Here is a 22,471-nt window from a genome sequence, read left to right on the forward strand (position 1 = left end):
ATATACAGTTATTTGTCACCTCAAGATCCCTCTGGGGATCTTAAATCCAGAGAACCTTGAGAATAGCCATTTTAGATCTTAAGACCCCTCTGATGAAAGAAATCTCATTACCACTCGTGCACAGTAGCTAGTATTTTACATGGACTAACTGGCCTGTTTCCATCCTATTTAAATACCCAAAGGCATCCTACCTACATGGGGAGCTGAAGGCCTACAAACCGGGATCGTAAAAAAAAAGTTTGCACACTACACAAGTGCTAAAGAGCACCTGAAACCACTTTGCTTCTATTTGTTTTGCCCCCTAATATGCACACTGGTATATTAGTGTTTCTTTTGAATCCCCCTGGGTTTGGATATTATACACCCAAGTTTTAGTTCAAATTGAGTTTTCACAGCTGGAATATAAACCAATGGAAATGTTGACCCAGCACCAACTATATCATTCCAAACAGGTGTTGCTTTAATTAGCCTTATCGTAAAACAAAAATTAAAAATTAAAGGAAAACATTTTAATGCACCTAAGAGTTTCTTATGGTCTTAAAGAGAGCAGGCAAATTGTTCAGGACTATTAAGCCTTATCTCCCTTTCTCGGAGGTTCTCTTAAAAATTCAGCAACACTTTTGAAGCTACAAAAACACCCTAGTGTTTTAAGAGGGGAAAAAAAAAGAACGTACTTCCCCAGTATGTTTGCCAGTGAGGGAGAAAGTTTTTAAATGAAGGGAAAGAGGCTTCCAAATTTTATTCAACTAGGTCTTTGAAAACCTCACTTCAGGCAGGAAGCAGACAAAGCAGCAAGTCTTTGGATGTCACTCCTGACCTAAAGGGGATTATCACTATTTTCCATGCAGAGACAAAGGGGTTTTGTGTGACTTCAATTCAGTGCAGAAAATACCTCTACTGTGTACTGACTAGAGAGGTGGAAGGGAGGTTGCAAAAAATCCTAACTTCAAGAAGTTTTCAAGCTCTTTGTCTAGCACACATGAAACCATTTAGTGATCAAGTTAACACTGTATATGAACTAGCTCAGATATGTCAACATTTCAGCGAGAGGGCACAAATTTCCTGGAGAAGACGGGGGCAGCTTCCTGGAGAAAGAGCAAGAGGCTAGCTGAGGAGACTGAATGTGTAGAGACAAGGCGGTAAGGCAGCTCAGGATGCGGAAACTGATGAGTAAAGGTAGGCGGTTATACACCTTCAAAGGTGTCAATCTCCAGCTTCAATGTACACTGGTCACCAGGGTCAAGCAGATTACGGGGCCCCCAGAGCCTCTGGTTCAGTGGGTTTGGAATGAGGTCCAAGAATCTGGATGGGTTCCCAGGTGATACAGCTGCTGTTGGTCTAAGGACCACACTTTGAGAACCACCAGTGTACATAAAGAATTGTACATGGCTGTTAGGGCTTCAGTGCAGGTGCAATTTAGCTGGAAGGGAGGATTTACAGGAGAGTAGAGAATATGGTTCCTTAAGAAAAACTTATTTCTTTTGGTGGAGTGAGATACATTCTTTTTGTACGCCTCAAAAATAAAATAAAATAAACATCAGTCATTGTCAATTTAAGCTTTCTAGTTACCCCCGTGTGTCTTGTTCAGCTTCTTTCTCAAAGGAAAGAGGAAAAGAATTCTCTGTTAATTATTATACATGGTGCTGCACCTGTGTTGACTTCATTGAATCTTCATAAAAAATAACTGCAATAAAAACGATCACAATCACGATGATGGAGACAGCGGCTGTTTTCTTGACATTCGCTGAGCACTTACCCTGCCTTCTAATTGCGTCTTTGCAGGTATGGATGCATGTTCAAGGAGATTAAGAGATGTTATGCTACCCTCAAACACTCTTAAGATGAAGTCTTCTTTCTTCCTCTTTTTATAGATAAATATTCACTTCTCAATCCATTTCTATTACCCAACTTTTGTTATCATTACTTTTGAGGTACAAGAGACACAGAAATACCTTTGTACCTCAGATCATAGAGACTCATCACAAGAATGAGTAAGGAAGAGATAAACCAAGGGAAACCACACGGCTGGGCCTCTTGAGAACAAAACGGTGTCACAGGTGAGAAGTGGCCCTGATCTTCTTTATCCCCCCTCCTTAGATCAATTCTCCATTGCTCTCTACCTGAGGTCCTGCAGTTCTACCGAAGCAACTTCTTGCTATGATACCTCTGCTCTGCTCTTTTGTTGTGTCAGTCAGTGTATTTCAGAACTCCTGGAGGGAAAGAATCGGATTGGCCACTACTTACCATTTAACATGGGTCTCTTCTATTGGCAAAGCTGATGCCCCAGGATCCCTGAGGAGCTGCTGGTCCAGTCTGTGCAGCGGCTCAGTGTCCAACAGAGATAGAGTGCCACTTTCAAAACCAAGGCATATACGATTTTGAATTTTCTAGTAGCTACTTAAGAAAATAAACCAAAAGAAGGTTAAATTAATTGTAATAGCATTTTACCTAATTCAAGATATCTGAATTAACATTTTATTGTGTATTGAGTAAAAAAGTAATGTACTTTACTTACTTTTCTCACACTAAGTCTTTGAAATCATATGTGTAGTTTACACTGGGATCACACCTCAATTCAGATTATATATATTTCCAGTTCTCATAGCTACATGTAGCTAGGGCCTACCATATTGAACAATATGCTGGGTTACTTATGCCTGAAAACTGATCTTTAGTTACAACCATTATTGGTCAGAGTGTCAGGATTAAATAATATATTGAAACAACCAATTGTGGCCATTTACTTTACAAAGGTACTAAATGCTAAGAGGGCATCAGAGTCCTAGGACAGTCCATTGTCCTAGGCTTGTACAAAGATGATGTCCATGACCTCTTCCATAATTTCACATAAACGAGGTTCTACCTAAGCTAAAGAACCTGAGATGTGCCTTCATTCTGGTCTTCTCAACCAGGGGCTAATGACTACCTTTGTCTTTCTCCTATCTACTAGTGATCTGCTAATCACTTTTAAAAGGTCAACAATATTGAGTTTGATTATTATGTTGCTGCCATAGTCACCTTCAGCCACTATTAATAACCTGAATTCTTATTCATATACATACATCCAGACTCTCTACATCTATTTCCACAAAGCTTATGATGTAATTTCCCATTTTTCATAAGATTTTTCAGAGGATGATTCAGTAGAAGGCTTAATTCCTTCTATGTTCATATATGTTGTTCATACCTTTATGGCAGCTTTTATCACTTTAATAATTATTTAGTGGTATGTTTATTTATTTCCCCACCAGACAATGCACACAATGAAGTTATCCTTACATTCCCAGTGCTTAACACAGTATCTTTTTCATGGTTGAATAAATAAATGAATCAATATATTTTTATTTTTCTTAAAAATTCCCTATTGCACCTAGTTATAAAAATATAGAAGTTTCAGAACGAATGAAATTTGAAAAGTCCAAATAACACTTTTATAACCAACTGTATCATATTTTTTGACTGATTGTTTGAAGGAAAGACTACTTGCTTTGCCTTGAATCAGAGTGGATTCAAAATGGAATCAAAATGTACAACATGGCTTTCAAAAAATTGTACTGGATAAAGAACACAAGATTCTCATCTCAGGCATTATAGTTAATTTGCTATATGGATATGGCTAAGTGACTTCACCACTCTCTAATTTAGTACGTTTATGTTGTATATGTAAATACACACACACACACACACACACTTTTTATTTTCTGTCCTTTTTTCCCCCAGTGCTGGGGATCAAATAACACAGGGCCTTGCACATGTTAAGCAAGTGTTCTACCATTGAGCTATACCCCTCAGTCCCTGTGTGTTATATATTAATGCTAAAGTCAAAGCGCTGGGACAGTTGATTGCAAAGATCCTGTCCATATATCTCAGCCTTCTGTGATCACAGGACTTGAAAAGTATTGAAAGACTAACATTGAGTTATTCATAAATCTGAATCAGGATTTTATTATTTGCAGCGGGGAGTATGCTAGCTGCTAATGGAGTCCTTATTACTTTTCTCCTCTCCATTTATTTGTATGTCTACAGCTCAAATTAGACTAAATTATTGAGAAAAACAATATTATTTTGCTTTTATTGAAATAATTGACACTTAAACAGAATAGCCCAGAGTGGCTTTCAGTGGATATAGACTGATTACAAATACATGCATTGAATAGTCATTACCCACACCAAATATCCCAAATAGCTTTTACTGAATAGTTGAGAATAGGTGCAATGATGACCTCTCTGTGATATCTTTGCTACAGACCTGAAGTCTGAAGATCCTAGATGAGAAGTTCTAATATTTCTATTCCATGTTATCAAGGTCAGGAAGGCAGAAAATCTTTCCAATATATTTATAACAGATTGAGAAAGATATGTATATCCTTTAAGTTCTGTTAACTTTGCTTTTGATTTTTTAGGATACCAGGTATAAGAAAATTTGAAATTAGTACACCTTACTGCTTGTTTACTTATTTTATTATTAATAAATGTATTTCTTTCTCTGTATCATATTTCTTGCCTTAGAGAAGATTGATATTGGTATAGCTTCATCAGGTTCCCATTGATTGAGATTTCTAAGAGACATGTACAATTAAATCAGAACAAAACCTCGCCAGTAAAAAAAACCACCTTGATTTACAGCATTTTCATATTTTTCAGAATGTGAATGTGTCTATTACGGTTCATCTATGGCAACCAAAGATTTAACACTGGCCACAAAACTCCTGAATTTTTAACAATCATTTGTTGTAAGACCTTATGGGCTGGTTTTAGTATATTACTGGTTTGACTGATAGATCTCTTACACACTTTTACATAATTTTAATTTCCTTCGAGTAGCATATGATTGTATTTTTGTAAAATCTTCTAAATAATATTTGTGGGCCATTTACATTAGTGTAATTGCTAAAATAATATTTGCCATAATTATATTTGTTTTCCATTCATCTGTTCCTTTAGTTTTGATTCTTTTTTCTCCTTTTGTTTTTCTCTTTGACCTCATCACCATCTTATACCCCCATTAGCTCATTATGCAAAGATTTTATTTACTCCTACTTTAGTGATTTAGAAGACCGCAATGTACATACTTAATGTATTAAAAACTAATGTGCTTTTTCCATTTCCCCTGTGTCAAAAGAACTTGGGAATCTTGAAATTTTGAATCTTAAATAGTAAAAGATGGTATATCTGGAGAATCTCCAAAACCACCCTGTTTTGGTAATTCACTAGGATTCACAAGACTCAGTTCATAGATACAACTGATTGTGGTGAAAGGATATAAAAATAAAATAAAGGTACATGTGGCAGAGATCAGAGGGAAAGATACAGAAAAAGTCCTCTTCTAGTGAGATCAAACAGTAAGTGTCTAATTCCTCCAGCAAAAAGTTGTGAAAATAATGTGAAATGCTCATCTACCAGGGAAGCTCATTAGAGACTTAATGTGAGGTTACCACTCAACATACTTTTATTGCATATTGGCTTTTTAGACATCTTCTATCTGGTTTGTACCAAAATTTCAGACTTCCAGAAGGAAAGCAAATGTTCACCATAATCCATCATTTCCACAGACATCGTTTCTGACTCAGTGAGTCACTCTTAATAGTTCAGGGAATGATGAGAATCTTTCTCACATATAAGTTCCCAGAAGCACAGCCAATCTTGCAACCAGGCCTTTCTAATGCTAGCCCTTTCAGTACTTCTGTTAGTTCTTTCCTGCACAATTTCTCCTCTCCTTTGTGTTGTGGCTACCATGTTTTATTTTTCCATATGCTTTAAACCTAATGAGACATCATTGTTATTGTTTTTCAGTGTCTACATTCTTTTAGGTTAATCTAAATACTTAACCTTTCCATTGTTCATCACTTTTCTTTCATTTTTTGTTTCTTCCTGTGGGATTCCCTTTAATATTTCCTGAATGTCAGGATTGCTGGGAATGAGTTCTCTTGGCTTTTGTCAGAAACTGTTCTATTTCTTTTTTATGTTTGAATGATGTTTTTGCTAATTGTAGAATTTTGAGTTGGATTTATTTTGCTTCAGCACTTTAGAAATATCCTTCCATTGTCACAAGCTTCTTTCATTTCTGTTGAGAAGTGAAATGTTAGTATTTAAAGTTGTTCTTTCAAGGTAATATGCCTTTTATCCTCTGGCCACCTTTAAATTTTTTCTCCTTAGTGTTTTTAAAGTTTATCTGTGATATGTATAAGTGTTGATCTTGTAGTGTGACTTGAATCAATTCTCAGCCAATTGTCTTTGAGTATTGCCTTTGCCTCTACTAACCCTCTAATATTATATTTGAGATAGACTCTCAACTTGGGACGGTTTCGTTCCCCAGGGCAAAATTTGCCTAAAATACATAATTATTTTACTTGAAATGTCAACATTGCAGGGATTTAAAGACACTTTGTTAGATTTTTTCATCATCTCTTCTATGTCTTCTATATTCTTTTCTATAATTCTTATCTTTGTTTTTTGTCTCTATTTTTTTACCAAGGGTATTTTTTCCTAATATATCTTCCAGTTTACTGAGCTCATCTTTAGCCCTTTCTAATCTGCTGCTAATGTCATCTATCATTTTTTTATTATTGGGTATTAGAACTTTTCATCCTAGAATTTCTACTTCGTTATATAAATTCTAGTTCTATAATGAAATTTTCCCTATTGCCATTTATTCTCTTGAATTAACCACAATTATTTTAAAATCCATATCCAATCATTTGAATAAACAAGTCACCTGTTTCTTTTATCCATTTATTACTGATCTTTTTCTCATCTTATTAAATTGAATATCAGCCATTGTGTATGAAAAAATACATTGTTTTGGATGATATAATATTCTCTCGAAAGGATTCAACCTTTCTTCTGAAGGTAGGAGGAGACAGATTATCTCAATCCAATCATAGATTGAATTGATTGAGATTAATTTCCATTATTGGGAATTTTGGTCTACCTCCATTTGGCCTCCACTTGCACAGTATAATCCTTCAGTAGTTCCCAACCAAGAGCTCAAAGTGTGTGCAATGGCTTTTTTCCCAAGTTCTAAACTCCATTTTTCATTGCTTGGTATCATGTGACTTCCCAAAACTCTGCTCTGATTTTCATCTGTTTCTATTTAGCTTCTCAGCTTCTTGCCCTAAAAAACTTAATTGTCAAATGCCCAGAGAAGAAAATTGGTGCCAAATACCAGGCTCATTTCTCTGTACCTTACTTATCTCCAGGATCTTGGCCATCAAATCTTAGCCTCCTTGGAAGTCCCTAATTCTAATATTTTCTCCCTATACCCTAACAGATTCTAAAATTCTACCACTTCTCTCCACAGTAGAAATGGTCCTTTGACTAGTTTCTCAGCCTCTCATCTGATACTAAAAAAATTGCCAAATTCCCTGAGTAAAATAGCAGTGTTCTCACCTTACTTAGCTTCCCCTCTTCCAGTGCCTGGCCCCTCAAGTCCTAGTTGTGTCCATAACTCCCTCATGCCTTTAGGCACTGTAAAAATTAACCTTCTAGTTGTTCTTGGCAGGAGTGTGAGTCTACCACAAGCTACTGCATCATTGCCAGAAGTGTAAGTCTATATTTAGAAATTACGTGAGACATAAGAAAAATAGTTATGTATTTTTCTGTGACGATTATTAAATGCTATGCTGAGTCCTCCATGATGGGACCAGTCTCTCACCCCCTTTAAAAGTCAGAGGAAACTCCTGGGAACCTGACATAATTAAAGAGGCACATAGAATAGGGAGAGGTGTAGAAGAAGTGGCAATAATGCAAAATAAGTCTCCATGACTTCTTGTGACCCTACGGATCTCTAATTCCTATCAATATCCAAACACTCAGAACTTGAACAGAACCATGTGTTTTCTTCCCACAGTTTTCATTTGGATTTGCTCATATCTCAGAGATGGGTGATCACAACTTAAATGAAAGAACAAAAATATAAGAGCTGTACGTTTGCTCGATGTTTCCAGTTTCATTATAGTCATGAAAGATAGGACTTCTTTTTAATCCCATGAGTGAAATTCTTGTCAATAGGTCTAAAAAATATTTTGTTAAAGTAGGAAGATTTGAAATGGATTTCTTACAGTCTAAGAATTTCAAACTAAGGTTTTTCAGCAATATCACTCTCATGTTAACTCAGGACTTTGCCAGTCTGTTATAAATAAAAAGAAAAATGGAATCCTATGTATAGTTACATGAAGTCATTGGGAGAGCCTTATGTGTACTTCCTGTCTACAATTGAGTGTGCATATCAGGTTCAAGGGGAATGGTACGTGTGTAAAATCTCAATTTTCCAGTTTAAGGGCCAGGGAGTTAGGAACATACTTTTCAGCCTTGTGCATGATAGACAGTCATGGTCATTTCCTTCAGATGCCCAGTGGGAGGCCCCCATCCTGCATCTGTAGCTGACTGCTTCCTGCCTACCTTCAGCTTGCTGCCCGACACTGTGGGGTGGAGAGCCAGAGAAGAAAACAGAAAGTCTGAAAGTGGTTTGGTGCATCACCTCCCTTGATAAGGACACTGGACTGTGAGTTTAGATGTGATTAGCTAGTTGTTTGATTTGGTGTCAGTTCTTCCCTTTCTCTGCCTGAATGACAGGGTATGAATAGCTCGTGTTAACAGATTCCTGTCCTTGGAATAGTCCAGGGTTCTAGGATTCCCTTTGAGAAGTTGAAGGTTTAGGGAAGCAGAAAAGACATCTGGTACTTTGTGCAGAGAGTCTGTACTTTGGTGGGGAGCTTTTCCATAAGCCTGAGCTTTTGGCTTTTTTCTCAGCTCTGCCATTCAAAATTTTGCCATGGAGATAAGAATAGATTCCTGCATGTCTTATGCATTTTGTTTTTTCTCATTGCAGTGCCTATATTCTTGGCAAAATATACCATAATTGGAAACATAACTTGTTATCTATTTAACAATAAAACATATGTAAAAATTCTTATGTTGGTTAATTTTTAAACTATCTTTATGTAACCCATAGAAAGCTAAGCTCCCTAAGATTCCAGCTCAACCCACAATAACATTCAGAAGAGATCTCCGGAAAAAAAAATTACAAAAAAATTCAATTACTTATCAAAGCCTGAGAAAATGACAAAAGGCAAAGCAATGCACAGCATACAGGGGGAAAAAATGATCCATAATTTGCTTTCAACCATTATCTTATCCAGTTTCACTCATCAGAACATGGTAGTCTTAACCAAGTCCCTTTTCTGTCTCAGAACTGCCTAGACCTCTCCTAAAACTCAACTCTCGGTGGCCTTCATTTTTTTCCCTAGTTCTCTCTCCTCTCACATCTCTAGGTCCTTCCATAATGTGAGTTCAGCTTTTCTTAGGCTCATTTCAATCTTCTTTCTACCAGTTACTCAGATTGACACTAAAACCCAGGGGCCCAGAAAACCCCATAACCCTCAAAAGTTTGCACTTCAGGGCAGGAGGTGGGAAAAGGGTGAAAATGTCTTCTTCCACCAGCCCTTTAATGAATCTGCCACATTTGTGTTATGACAGCTCAACTTAGGGGGGAAAAAAAAAAGCTTCAAGCTGACAAATACTGTTTTGGACTGCACTTTGGTAGGGCTTCTGAACCTTCTCCTGGGTCCACATGTGCACTTCCTTGTAAATATCTAGTTTTAGTAAAGGTGCCTGCTGAATCAGTTTAGCAGGAACAGCCCTCTCCATGGGCTGTCCTTGTTCTTCATATCTGATCAAGTTCTGCATCCTCCATCATCCCCCAGGTGAAGCCTGACCATTGTGGCCTCTCTTTAGCAGAATCCTATTAGGTCAGTCCCACCAGAATCCTCTTTATCTCTTGCTATGTTTTGTCCCCCAAGGTTTCATATGTTGGAGGCTTGGCCCCAAGTGGCTGTGGAGATAATGTGGAGCCTTTAAGAGGCAGAAGTAAAAGGTCCTTGGTCAACTGAGGTTAAGGTAGTTCATGTGACCACCCTCCCTAGTTCTCTGAGAGGGTAGTTAGTTATAAAAACCTGAGCCTGCCCCACCCACCTCACCAAGCTCTCTCTGCTTTTTGTATCAAGGTGTGATCTCTGCAAATGCTCCTGCCATAACCATCCACCACAATGTGATGCGGTTGTGGGAGACTGGCCAGAGCTGAACAGAGGTCAGCCCCAGGCCATAGAGCCTCCAAAACTGTGAGCTACATAAACCTCTTTTCCTTTGTAAGTAACCTGCCTCTGGTATTTTGTTATAGTAATGCAAAGGTAATTCACTCCTAATGTTTTCTCTTAGTAATTTTCCATCCTCTGCCCCTTGGCTATTGGTCCCCACTTGCCCTTGCTATATTCACAGTTGAACCAAGTCTCTCTCTGCTACTACAAACTCCCATTGCTGGAGCCCCTGTACCTATCCAGAGGGCCCAGAATAAAGCCTTCCTTACTTTGCTTTCATAAGTGTCACTGAATGATTCTTTTTTTATTCTTTAACAATGCCCATAGTATACCAATTTACCTTTGATTCTCCAGCCCTGGAAAGAATCTTACATGTATACACTCTCCTTACTAATTGAGAACCAAAAAGATGTTACCTAAGTGTGAAGTGTGAGGGTCAGATTCCAGTTTCCTGGTATGTGTGTCATATTGATGCCGACATACTTGCTAGAGGCATCAGTATGTGTGAGACTTTTGGCAGTGGATGAAGGAAAAGCAAGGAACGAGAGACAGGTAAGCAAGAAATGAAAGATGGAGACCAGGCAGAGATCCACACGAGAGTTTATTTGCCATAGCTGACAAAGGCCATCTCTCTATAGCAGAGAGAGGCAAAACAGGCTTGGGACTTTTATGGGGCAGGCCCAGGAATCAGAGCCAGGCTGGTCCTAATGGGGGCGGTTAGGGGTTGGGTTGGTGTGAGGGAGTGGTGAGCCTTTCTCAGAAACACCCTTTTGTGGAAAAGCAAAACTTTTTCCTTAAAACGCCGGCTTCCATTTACAATGGCCGCCCAGATGCTAAGCAAGGACCTTATAGGGGACATTTCTTTCTAACAAGAACAACCAATATTTAGTGAGCAACTTCCAAAATGTAAAGCATTTCCACACAAGTGACCCACCTCACCTGAGCCTTGTATTGATGGGTTCTGCATCATTCCTATTTTATACATGAGGAAACTGAGGCTCAGAAAGATCAGGTGATTTGCCCAAGTACTTACAGTGGTTGGGCGGCAGCTCGACTCTGGGTATTCTGATCTCTGATTTCAAAAGTTAACCACCTCCCTGGACTTCTCCTAATCACTGTATTTATTTTCACATGTGCATGAACAACACACACATATGGGCACACACACAGAAGCTAGTTGAAACCCAGCCAAATAGTACATATGTGCAGAGTGTTCTAGAAATGCATTCACAATCATCTATTAAATCAACAAAATCCACACACGTTCGGTTTCTGTTTCCAGAAGATGCCTGCCCTTCCAAAAGGATAAACACCTCTGCTGGGCAGAGCACACAGCTAGCCTCATGTTTCCTGATGTGCTTTGTTTTTTTTAAAGCACTTCCACTTCCATTACTATTATTTTCATTGTCTTGATCATCCAAACCTCAAAGGAAGGAAGCTAATGATATCCCCCAGCCCCTCCCTCACCATGCTCATGCTGAGAATAGAAGCAGCTTAGATTGATTGAATTGACTTTGCGAACCTTTCAGGAACATTAGTAGAATCGCTACTACAAGCAGCTGGAGTTGCCATTTGCATCTTGCTCTGTCTTATTTTTTTTCTCCCTAAAAAAAAAAAAAAGAAGAAAAAAAAAGAAATTTAAAAAAGCACCCACAATACCCTGGGGGAATTTCCTAGGACAAGCTGCAGGTGCTATGGATATTTTCATTTAATAATCATTCTTGCAATTCAGCACATTTGTAATCCATGTGGTAAACTCTGACTTACATTTTTCCCAGTGGACACTGGCCAGATGCAGAAACCAAAGAGCTTGGTGCCGATACTGCCTCTTCCCTCTTTTATGGTTTGTGCATTTGGATGTGTTTAGCATGATCTGTGAGTGCAGGATAAGGAATGTGCTGTGTTTAAAAGACCCCTTTGTTGACATTAAGCAATCATAAATATACTCAGAAATTATACTCCTTGTCCTTAGTGTGGACTGCTTTAATTGGCCGGTCTTCTCATGTGATATTGCAGAGAACGAATGCATATTTTTGGCAATCCCATTGGACTGTGAAGTGAAGAGGCACATATAAAGCTGCACATTCCTAACATCTATGGATTGTCTCATATATGTCACCACATCTTTCCACCAGGATTGCTTTCCCCATACACTCCAAGATGGTAACTTCCCAATCTGTCCAAATTCTATTTGAAATCCTCCTGGACTGTGTAAATGTCAAGGCCAGTTTCCTTTCCATGTGAACAGCTTTGAAAGGGGAACGGCATGCCTGACTCCCTCGTAAATACAAGCCAGAGCATCTTCTTTTTCTATTTTTTAGGTGGAAGAGGGGGAAATGAAAATGAATATTTAGCTAAAAGCTAAAAAAGAAATCCTTTTTTTCAAAAAATGACGTTGTCCTTATTTTCACCACATAAACAAAATGTTTAAGCCTGCACACAGAGCCAGCTTCCAATGAGTGGAGTCTTCTGGCTAAGTCATTCAACTGCTGCAGTGAGACACCATCTCTTAAGGCAGCAAAATACATCAGGAAACAAATGCCACCATCTGTAGCCCTGGAAGAGGATACCAGTGAGGGCCCTGGCAGAAAGCAGATAGCACCCTCTAAGGAGTAACTCAAGAGAGGGCAAAAGAAGGACTGTGTTTAAAGATGTGAGTAGAGTTAAAGGAACAAAGAATCAGTGGGACCCTCCAGGACCAGGTTCAGTTGACTGCCCTTAGGACTCCTAGGCCAGAAGGGATTCCCCCAAAGCTCTCGCCCTGGAGAGGGCCCCTGCTAGGAGCTGGGAATGCACAGTCACTGTGAAACCTCAACCTGGACCGAGGGAGGAGACAATTCCTAAAGAATAAGTACACAAATTCCCACTTCTTACCTGCCCCAACCCTTCATTGGTGCCTCCCATTTGCCAAGACCAATGAGTAGGCCAAGGGACATGACTTGGGGGATGCAGTCTGGAGGAGGTTTTAGCCTTCTCCAGGAGGGAGCGAGTTTGCAGCAGGGTGGAGAAGTAGGGGTGTGGGGGTGGAGAGGTAGAGAGGAGCCCACAGCAGGAGGGGGGCCAGTCAGGAGCACTGAGCACCCTCACGCACTTTCATCAAGTCAGTCCTGTCTTTTCCTCACAACAACTATAGGAAGCAGTTAGGATCTCTGTCCTACCCAGAGGGAAACAAAGGTCAGAGAGGAAACAGACAAGGTGCTCAGCTTCACACAGACAATTGAGCTTTCCATGAAAGAGTTGCCAGGCTTCTGTAGGAAGGAGGCTGATGAGAAAACACAAGCACGGCCCTAAACAGAGACTTAGCGATTCTTTCATTGCTAAGTTCCGTTTAGGTCTGGAAATCTTCAGTCTCAGATTGTGAAACAGTTTCCAAAGCAGATGGCGCCTAGGTTTCCGAGAGACAGGAACGAGAGTTTGGATATCGAGAGATATCAGAATGTCTCAAAAAAAAAAAAGGACCTAGTTTGATTGAGCCCCCTAGTTTAAATGGCAAGAAGTCAGATTACAAAGATTTAGATGGCAAAGGGCATCAGGTCACCTGAAACAATGAAAGTATCACTCATAAGAAAACCAGGACCCTTGAGAAATCACCCATATACAATAATCACAAGCTTAGATATTCATGAAAATCTCTGGGACTGTGGCTTAATTCATGCCTTTATTACCTTATCCTGGTGAATGATACATGGAATCAGTTGTACAGTTTCTTAATTTGGGGGGGGGGGTACTGGGAAGTGAACCCAGGACCTCATCCTCTACCACTGAGCTACATTCCCATCCCTTTTTTAAATTTTATTTTGATACAGGGGCTCTCTAAGTTGCCCAGGCTCAACTTGAATTTGTAATCCTGGCAGAAAACAACACCCTCAAAGGAGTAACTCAGACTCAGACTCCCAAGTATCTGGGACTACAAGTGTGCACCACTGCACACAGTGAGTTACATCTAGTTTTTGTTTTTGTTTTCATTTTTTTCTAATTAATTATACATGACAGCAGAATGCATTTCAATTCATTGTACACAAGTGAAGTACAACTTTTCATTTCTCTGGTTGTACAAGACATATACATACATGTACCTTGACAACTTAGGAAAACGTACTTATTTGCTAGTTAGTATAGAAAAAACTAAGAATTTTAAAATGGCAATAGAAAATCATGTCAAAATATTGTCTGCAAAAGGACAAGCATTTAGTTATTGTTCTTAAGTCAGGCTGTTTTCACGCTTAAATATTCCTGCCATTCCAAGAGACACACTTGCTTTTTAAACTTTTAAATTCCTCTGTTATTTAAAGCATCTTATGGGCCAATAGTGTATATTGTTCATCTGCCAGTGTTTGTTATTTTTTAAAATTTTTTTTTAGTTTTACTGACTTTATTTTTTTTAATACATGACAGCGGAATGCATTACAGTTCTTATTACACATACAGAGTACAATTTTTCATATCTTTGTATATAGAGTATGTTCACGCCAATTCATGCCTTTATATATGTATTTTTTGCATTACAATTCTTATTACACATATATACCACAATTTTTCATACCTGTTTATATATAAAGTATGTTGACACCCAATTCGGGTCTCCATGTATTTTGGATAATGATGTCCATCACATTCCACCACTAATCCCCTGCCCCCTCCCTTTCCCTCCCACCCCTCTTCAGTGTTTGTTATTGTTACCGGTCTATAAAATAACACTGTGTGGTACGGTCGAGAGGGTCCTAGATGTGATGTAATATGGTGTGAGGGTACAGGTGAACTAGCTGGAGTTTGGCTCCTCTTGGCGCTGAGGTCCTGGGGAGCTCATTGGGGTGGCACCTGGTCTGGGCTCCTTCCTGAGTCCTCTCACCCTCCAGGCTGACCTAGAGCTCAGTGAGTTGAATTTGATCATGGAGCAGCAAGGGTTGGGTCACAGCTCTGAGGTTTCTGGAAGAGGGAAACCAAAACCAGTGCCTCATGGGAAGGTGGCCTTGTGACTCAGAGACAGTCTGAAATACAAAATAAGGCAGAGGGGAGTGAACAGAGCGGAGTGATAAAAACAAAATGTGCACTCAAGGAAACACATTTGAGGTCAAGTGCTGGGACTGTGGGGATGTGAGAGAGAAACGACCCCCGCTCCCTGAAAGCCAGTGGCATGTCCTATGAGTTGGAGTATTCCTTCTTAATCCCCCACTTCCTGTCATGGTCACAGTTTTTAAAATGGAGAGAGGTCAAAAGTGTCCCCCCTTCTGCTAGCACCATTTACATACCTGATAAAATGGAGCTGACCCCCAAAGACCTGCTGCTCTGATTTGCACTCCTGGGGTGGGGACCTGTCAGCGATGCTGGCAGAGGATCAGTGAAGTCAAGAAGCCAGTGCCCCTGCTTAGGTCCAGTTAGACTCCAGTGTGGGGCTCTTCTGAGCCCTCCGGCTTCCCCGTGGCACTAGGGCCCTGTATTGGTCTCCCTAGGAAACCATGAGGTTTTGAAGTCAGTCTTGGTACTTAATTAATTTGTCTTCGTCTCCAGAACCAATCAAAATGCCTAGCAAATAAATGGCATACAGTGGGGGGGGGAGGCATACAGTAAGTAAGTATCTCGTGAATCAGTAGAATTTTCTAGCGATTGAGTGGTTCTAAATGTCTGTGGGGGAGAATGGCTGAGAAAGATGTGTTCATTTCGATAAACAGTGGCATCCTATTTTTACAATAAGCTAAAGCAGAAACAACATTCTTTCAAATGCAAAATGTCACACCAGATGAGCGAGTTGCAGAACTTCAGAATTTCCTTCACACCTTTTGTAAGTTACACAGAACTGTGCTGTCTTTATGTTGTTCATTTGGAGGAAAGATAAGGGCTTTTTTTACTTTTGTTCTCATCTGATGAAAATCTACATGAAGTTTGCAGGGCGGATTTTCATCCATCATGAGGCTAGAAGGTAATAAATAAGCATTCACATGGAATTAACATGTTTAGATAATCACTTAATCTTTGGAGGTTAATCTTCCATTTCTGAGTTTCTAAGATTAACTACTCCACAGAGCTTAAAATCTCTCTTGAGAAAAAAAAACAGACCTGACTGAAGAGAGACCCCTCGGAGAAGGAATCCTCAGATTTCTTGCACCTGTAGCTTTTCATTGCTCCTATGGAGAGCTTAGGTTGGTGGACACTGGGAGCCCAAGTGCTCCTCGGGGAGGCTTTGCTGGAACAGTAGAGTTATTAAATAGCTAAAATGTCATGGGCAATAGATCTAGGTTACAAAGACAATACAAAGAAAGGTTTCCAAAATAATGTTCCCACCTGTAACTAAAGGCAGCAGTGATGAATATAATCCTAAACAGCAGGCAATATGAGAAAAAAAGCTGCTCGACTCTGGAATGTATTAGGAGCAGTCACTGAATTCCTATGCAGCCTGTTCAAACTTTCTCTTCATTTTACCAAATCCCCAAACTTATTATTCTTATAATGAGTTCATGTCTCATCCTCTATTTTTTATCAAAGGAAAAAGAAAATAGTTTAAAATTCCAGAAAAGCTTTTAGGAAAATTATGAATCATACTAAATACCCTACTCATTTACCCTCCATGGTGACTTGATGGCCCCCTCTTCATGTAAATATAAACTGATTCTTGTCAACTCAGGAGTGGCAAATTTAGCAAAGATGGCCTTCAAAATAAGTATCTTTAAATATTCAAATATTTAATTAAGGTTTAATCTGGTTACCAATAAACTCAAAACAAATTATCCCCAAATCTAGTAGCCAAAGACAATCTTTTATTATATTCATGAATTGTGTGGGTCAGGTTTGGTACTGAGCAGGGTGAGAAAGGCCCTTCTGCTTCACCGTGTCAGAGAGCTCAGCTATGAGTTTCTACAGCTGGGGGTTTAGAAACTCACTGGCCTGGTGGTTGGTGGTAGCTGTTGACCGAGGGCCTCAGTTCCTCCTCAGTGGGCCTTTCTGTGTGGGCTGTACTTCAGGCTTCTCCATAGCATGGTGGCAAGGTTCTAAGGGCAGGCATCCAGAGAGATAAAAGGCCAGGAAGAAATGTTATCACCCTTTATGGCCTTGCATCAAAACGCATGTATAACACATTTTATTTGCAAGGTTATCACAAAGTCTTACCCAGTCTCAAGGGGAGAAAAATAGATAGGGTCTCTTCATGGGGAGTGGCAAGGCTCTGGAAGAGCAAAAGGCTGGAAATATTGCTATTTGTGAATGGGGCTGTTGTCTTTGAGCTGCCTTCAAGGGGGATCTGATTGGCTCTTTTGTGCAAGACTGCTGGTTTTCGTCTTTCTTGGTGGGACAAATTCCTAAAAGTATATTTGTTTAATTTCATGTTTGGAATATTCTGGAAGACTTGCTAGGGCTGGGGTTAAAGAAGGACTGTAGAATTCAGCATTCAGTGTTGAATATGTTTAGAGTTTGATTATTCAGTAGAATATTCCATCTTCAATGGCACTAATGTCCATGCCAGGCAATCCCCAACTCCAGGCTCTCTGTTTTATCCACTTCAGAAAATAAACCTCTAGTCTTCTACTACTCCATTTCAAGAGAAACTGGAGTCCTTTCTAGAGATTCTGAGAAAACTGTGATGGCAACATGTGAATTCTCAGTTCTATATACTCCGGTTAGATTCCGTGGTTTGGCCTCTCTTAATTCATTTGCTCTCAATCATATGCTTTCCAGCTTTGAAAAGGTGCGGCTGATGTCTTCTCTCTTTACTCCCTAGTTCTTTGACTCTCCTTCCTAAGGATTTTGTGGGCTTTTGCCAGACAGTGAGTTTAGAGACATGCATTTGAGCTGCCATCTTAACCTAGGATGCTCTTAGTCTCTTTCAACTGTTTCTGGGTCTCAGCTCCTTTGCATCTTTCATTCGTCATATTCTTATACTATGATGTTATACCACGGTGTCCTTTGGCTACATCTCGTCAATACTATTTTTTTTCTCCACAAATAGAATTTCTAATGCTATTTTCACTGATTTTGTTTTTCTAATAAGCACTGAAGACCAGCATACTGTTCACCAGTATTCTGTTGATTTTATCACCAGGTGCAAGAGAAAGCCACCATGAGTGACCTCTGGGACACATAATTTCACTGTATCCTTCCCAAACCTTTCTCTGAAATTCCATCACAACAGCTATAATACTTTGATTTAAAATTTTTGACTCCCATTAAAATGTTAATGTCCAGAGGAAGAATAATGCCTTAAACTCTCTATAAGCATTCATCCCTGAGGATGAGTTAGGTATTTTACTGACATTCGGTTTTTACAGGAGGAAAAGAGGAGAATGTGAGAAGCCTGGAATGTGGGGACTCAGGAAGCTTGGGTGGAGGTCAGGGGTAGTACTTGGTGGAGGTAAAGAAGATTTGAAAGGAAGACTCCAAATGAAAGGCTGGAAACACCAAAGACATTTTGGCTGACTCTACAATCATCTGAAGCTCTGGCCTCACCTCAGAGACTATCACTGGGCTAATTGCTCCCAACTTTGTTTTATTAACCCTGGTCTCTGGTTTGTACTGCGCTTTCATTATCCTGTCCAGGGCACCATGTCATAGCTGAGCATCTCTGCCCACGAGGGATGGTATGTCAGGACAGCTGGGCCCAAGTTTCTGAATCATCTCAAGGTGGTGCCTCTATTCTGTTATCTGGCTCCCCTTCAATGTTATAAAGAAAAGCCATTCCAAAGCCAGCTGACCATTTTCTGTCACAACTGCCCCCTCCTCCTTCCAGGTAATACCTTTCCAGGTCACAAAACCCTTCCCTGTCTTTCATCCATCTCCCTCTCTTGAGCAAGTATTTTTTTTTTTTTAATCTCACACTCTACGCTACCCGCATTCAACAGCTCTTCTCCTTGACCATTAATCCCGGATGTAGAATCTTGTCAAATCTTGTTTAAAATCAAAGTGCTCTTTATACAGCCACTAAATCTCTTTCATCTTTCTTGACAGCGATATCTTCAAGGAACTCCATCCGATTTGTTGAACATGACCCCCTCTGCCTGGGTCCCTGCTGCTTTGCTTCAATCAAGTAGGCCTTTCCAGGTGTTCTCCCACCACATCCTTTAAGAATTTCCAAGAACTCCCTCTACTTCACCCCTGCTACCCCTGAGCAAACCAGATGTTACGCATTCTGGTCTTCTATCTCTCTGCGTGTCTTAAGAGGGACCTTAGAAGAAATATGAAGGGTAGGTCTGGCTATCTTCAAATCCTTTGGAATTGCTTCCAAATAAATGAATTTCAGTTACTACATCCTTACCTTGTCTGCTCCTCCCATGAATGTGAGCTTTTTGCAAAAGGAAAATGAATAGCCATGTGTTTTCTAGTGCTTTATACGATGTACTTATGTTGTATTTTTTAAAACCTTGCCTCCAGGTCAGTCATCTCTGAATGGGAATTTGGGACTTGCGAGGCTCCATATATAACAATCCTCTCAAAAGCTATTAACCTGCCTCAGTTAAGAACCGATTGGTCAAGGTCCATAGTTACATGGAGGATAAATTACCCACCTTTAGCACAATAAATACATCCTCACAGCTTCAATCTTGTATTAGATACACTTCTCCAGTCAATCTCTGCCACAGTGGGATAATCACAAGCTTCTTCCATCAGGGAAGAGCTACTCACAGGATAAAGAACACAAGTAAGCAGACCAAAGAGAAGGGTAGAGGCAGCATCTGAGCCAAGCATTCCTGTTTTTCTTTTCCATGTTCACCACTTAGGGAGTCATTTCTCCTTAAACAGTGGGACGTATGAGGCACAGGGCAGGGCCACAGCAGAGTTCCTTCGTGGAAGCTCAATAGGAAGTTCAACTGGTGGGGCATGAGCTCCCAGGAATATTAGGTTGCATAAGAGTGGGAGAGCGAGGTTGTTTTGAAATGCTGATACCCAAGACCCAATCTGACTCAAGATCTGGAAGACCATACTATCCAAATACATAAAAGAACCCAAGTGATTCTGTTGCAGCTGGTTAGTGAACCCCACGTTGAAGGGCATTATATTGGAGACTTATAGGATGCTCTTCAAAAACAGGTTTATATAGTCCATATTATTAAGTCAAAGTAGTAGAGCCAAATTATTTAATTCGATATTTTTAAGATATTGGATGGATCTAACAAATTAAGCATACTTCTTTTTTGATTTGCACTATTAAAAATGTTGAGGCTGCACACACCTGTAATTCCAGCAGCTTCAGGGGCTGAGGCAGGAGGATCGCGAGTTCAAAGCCAGCCTCAGCAACTTAGAAAGGCCCTCATGAGAGAAAAGCAACTCATGAGACCCTGTCCTTAAAGAAAATACAAAGAAGGGCTGGGGATCCCATGGATCTGTGGTTAAGGGCTCTTGGGTTCAATCCCCCGTACCAAAAAAGAAAAAAAAATGTTGGAGAGGAGGATATGTGGTATTTCCAAGTTGTTTTTTCAGAACTTCTCCTAATGACTCAAGGGTCACAATTCCACTAGTGCAGTTTGAGAAGAGGAAAACATGAGAATCAATCAAATATAAATTAATAGACAGCAAAAGGAAGTCAAGTAAAGTAGAGGAAGGAGAGTGGGGAAGGGGAGGGGTTATTGGAAGGAAAATTTTCAAACTGAAATCGATTTCCAGGTATGTCTGAGTTTGTTGGGAGGAACCCGATGACTATGTTAGAAGCTAAAAAGCTCTAATTAAAAAGAAAAGTCCTGAGTTGAGAGCCTCGGACAAGTGAAATAACAATGGCCATCTGTCTTGGTTGGAACACACCTAAAGTTCAGTATGAGACCCTATCACACTTTAGAGAGTTGGTGAAATTTTGGAGCATGTGGAGAGCAGGCCAATATGATCTGCAGGGTCTGCTAGTCACATCACCTGAATGATGGCCGGCCGGCCTGTGACCTCACCAAGGCTGTCCTCAGCTCGGTGCCTGGCCCTTGGCATTCTCCGGCTCTGCTCATCCCTCAGCCATCCCTTCCCTGTTCAAAGTCACTTCCCTCTTTCGCCCATAGCCACCCCAATCTGCCTCCCACGACCCTGCTTTATCTTCTTTATAAATGATAGTTGGCATTTGAAATTATCTAATTCATAAACTTTCTGGCTTGCCTGTTCTCTGTCGCCTCCCTTTGGAGTAAAAGCTCCTCAAGAAGAGCACTGCTGCCTGGGTTGGCCACCGCTCACCTGCAGGCCTAGGAAGGCCAGAGCACCACTCTACTCATAAAGGACTAGGGAGGGAGAAGCCCCTAGTCTTGACTCCAAGGAGCCAGGAGTCTTCACGGGGGCTGCGTCATTGTTCCTTTCCTCCTTCTAGAAAGTTAAGAGCCATTCTGGACATTCAGCATATCTTCCGCCCACCGTGGAGTGTGTGTTTGTATTTACTGGAAATTCTCAGGCATCTGGAAAGATCCTGCCTTGTGCAAGGACCCTTTTTGTGATACGAATACCAAGAAGTGTTCTAGGTTGTGAAAAGAGAGGTAGTTGCTCGTTTTCCCTCGCTGGATGAAAAGAAGCTGCAAGTCTTTTTGCAGTTCCACTAAAGAGCCAATAAAAGAGAAACAAAACACACATGTGCCAAGAGTTAAACAACAGGGCGGAAGTGGCTTAGGTTTGTGGTCTGTTACCACATGACAACATTGAGTTGGAGCCAAGGTATTTTCTGTTCTCTGCATGTTTGAAGGCTCCACTTTGGAAAGACAGGCATGTCACAGAAGAGCAACTCCATGAAAGCAGAGTGAGGGAGTTTAAAGTTCCCCTACACAAGGGTGAGCAAATTATGGCCAAGGGGCCAAAGTCAGCCTGCTGTTTCTCAATCTCTCTCTCTCTCTCTCTCTCTCTCTCTCTCTCTCTCTCTCTCTCTATTGCAATTTGAGTTTTTATTCTCCTAAGTGGCTTTGAAATTTTAAAAAAGCTCAAATATTTATGTAGAAACTTAGTAGTTCTCACGAGGTAGAATTAACATGGTGTAGAGGAAAGGGCATTCGTGGGAGTCAGAGGACCTAGTTCTTCTTCGGACTCTTCTACTAACCAGTTCATTCTACTGCCTAGTTTTGTAAATAAAATTTTATCGGTACCTAGCCACACTCACTTGCTTACACACAATACACAGAGGTTTCCACACCACAATAGTGGAATGAGTAGTAGTAAGAGCCCACGGAGCTCCAAGAGCTACAATATTTACTATCTGACCCTTTTTAGAAAAACCTTGGCAGACCTTGCCCTTTGGGGTGAGTATGGAAAGAAATACACTATGCTGTATAAAACTGCTGGTATTTTATCTAAAGCATCACAGTTTTACATAATTCAGTTTGCCTGTTCCTTAAAACCTGTTCTTCAATGTGAACCTCAAAACCATTCCATCCATCAAGGTCTTCCACCACATGGACACGCCCTCTCCTCCCAACCCCCATGGAACTCTGCCTCTGCATTGG

This window comes from Marmota monax, unplaced genomic scaffold (assembly GCF_021218885.2).
Source record: "Marmota monax isolate L192 unplaced genomic scaffold, Marmota_monax_Labrador192_F-V1.1 WCK01_AAM20220418_F8-fsc00010, whole genome shotgun sequence".
Lineage (NCBI taxonomy): Eukaryota > Metazoa > Chordata > Mammalia > Rodentia > Sciuridae > Marmota > Marmota monax.